The following is a 2500-nucleotide window of genomic DNA, read 5'->3' on the forward strand; positions in this document are numbered from 1 at the left end:
TCAGCTTCCCGAGACAACCGCGGCCCCCCCCTGGGGCTCGGGGCCTGGGCGCGCTCTCCCCTCCCCGCAGGGCGCGGGGGGCTCCATCGATCTTGGCCCGGCTAGCGGGGAGCGGTCCCGTGGGGGTGGGCGAGGGGGTAAAAGCCGGGCTCGCTCTGTCACCGTCTACCCCCTCCCAGTAATCTGCAGGAGGGTTCCCGGCCCGGGTCTGGACGACCGGAGGCCGCCCGACGTTGACCGGGAAAAGCGGGGACCCCGGGCCGCCCTCCCCGGTTCTCTCATCCGAGGTCCCGACCTCATTCGCGACTTCCGAGGGGATCGCGGCCAGGACGCCACAAAGTGCCGTCGGTCAGCTTCCCGAGACAACCGCGGCCCCCCCCTGGGGCTCGGGGCCTGGGCGCGCTCTCCCCTCCCCGCAGGGCGCGGGGGGCTCCATCGATCTTGGCCCGGCTAGCGGGGAGCGGTCCCGTGCGGGTGGGCGAGGGGGTGAAAGCCGGGCTCGCTCTGTCACCGTCTACCCCCTCCCAGTAATCTGCAGGAGGGTTCCCGGCCCGGGTCTGGACGACCGGAGGCCGCCCGACGTTGACCGGGAAAAGCCGGGACCCCGGGCCGCCCTCCCCGGTTCTCTCATCCGAGGTCCCGACCTCATTCGCCACTTCCGCGGGGATCGCGGCCGGAACGCCACAAAGTGCCGCCGGTCAGCTTCCCGAGACAACCGCAAACCGCGGCCGGCTCCGAGCCGCGGCCGCTGCCCGCGGACGGCTCCAGACATCGCGGCCGGCTCCCGGGTGCCTCCGGCCGGCTTCCCGGACCCGCGGCTGCCCGCCGACGGCTCCAGACATCGCGGCCGGCTCCCGGGTGCCCCCGGCCGGCTTCCAGGACCCGCGGACGGCTCCAGACATCGCGGCCGGCTCCCGGGTGCCCCCGGCCGGCTTCCAGGAGCCGCGGACGGCTCCAGACTCCCCAAGTGCCGCCGGCCAGCTTCCCGAGACAACCGCTGACCGCGGACGGCTCCAGAGCTCGCGGCCGGCTCCCGGGTGCCTCCGGCCGGCTTCCCGGACCCGCGGAACTCCGCGGACGGCTCCAGACATCGCGGCCGGCTCCCGGGTGCCTCCGGCCGGCTTCCCGGACCCGCGGCTGCCCGCGGACGGCTCCAGACATCGCGGCCGGCTCCCAGGTGCCCCCGGCCGGCTTCCAGGACCCGCGGACGGCTCCAGACATCGCGGCCGGCTCCCGGGTGCCCCCGGCCGGCTTCCAGGAGCCGCGGACGGCTCCAGACATCGCGGTCGGCTCCCGGGTCCCGCCGGTCAGCTTCCCGAGACAACCGCTGACCGCGGACGGCTCCAGAGCTCGCGGCCGGCTCCCGGGTGCCCCCGGCCGGCTTCCAGGACCCGCGGACGGCTCCAGACATCGCGGTCGGCTCCCGGGTCCCGCCGGTCAGCTTCCCGAGACAACCGCTGACCGCGGACGGCTCCAGAGCTCGCGCCCGGCTCCCGGGCGCCTCCGGCCGGCTTCCCGGACCCGCGGACGCCCGCGGACGGCTCCAGACATGGCGGTCGGCTCCCGGGTCCCGCCGGTCAGCTTCCCGAGACAACCGCTGACCGCGGACGGCTCCAGAGCTCGCGCCCGGCTCCCGGGCGCCCCCGGCCGGCTTCCAGGACCCGCGGACGGCTCCAGACATGGCGGCCGGCTCCCGGGTGCCCCAGGCCGGCTTCCAGGACCCGCGGACGGCTCCAGACTCCGAGTGCCGCCGGTCAGCTTCCCGGGACAACCGCGGCCGCTGCCCGCGGACGGCTCCAGACATGGCGGCCGGCTCCCGGGTGCCCCCCGGCCAGCTTCCCCGGACAACCGCGGCCGCTGCCCGCGGACGGCTCCAGAGCTCGCGCCCGGCTCCCGGGTGCCCCCGGCCGGCATCCAGGACCCGCGGACGGCTCCAGACATGGCGGCCGGCTCCCGGGTGCCCCCCGGCCAGCTTCCCCGGACAACCGCGGCCGCTGCCCGCGGACGGCTCCAGAGCTCGCGCCCGGCTCCCGGGTGCCCCCGGCCGGCATCCAGGACCCGCGGACGGCTCCAGACATGGCGGCCGGCTCCCGGGTGCCCCCCGGCCAGCTTCCCCGGACAACCGCGGCCGCTGCCCGCGGACGGCTCCAGAGCTCGCGCCCGGCTCCCGGGTGCCCCCGGCCGGCATCCAGGACCCGCGGACGGCTCCAGACATGGCGGCCGGCTCCCGGGTGCCCCCCGGCCAGCTTCCCCGGACAACCGCGGCCGCTGCCCGCGGACGGCTCCAGAGCTCGCGCCCGGCTCCCGGGTGCCCCCGGCCGGCATCCAGGACCCGCGGACGGCTCCAGACATGGCGGCCGGCTCCCGGGTGCCCCCCGGCCAGCTTCCCCGGACAACCGCCGGCCGCGACCGGCTTCCCGGACCCGCGGACGCCCGCGGACGGCTCCAGACATGGCGGCCGGCTCCCGGGTGCCCCCCGGCCAGCTTCCCCGGACAACCG

The sequence above is a fragment of the Staurois parvus genome, unplaced genomic scaffold, assembly GCF_062004578.1.
Source record: "Staurois parvus isolate SC_StPar_1 unplaced genomic scaffold, SC_StPar_1.0 ptg001754l, whole genome shotgun sequence".
Lineage (NCBI taxonomy): Eukaryota > Metazoa > Chordata > Amphibia > Anura > Ranidae > Staurois > Staurois parvus.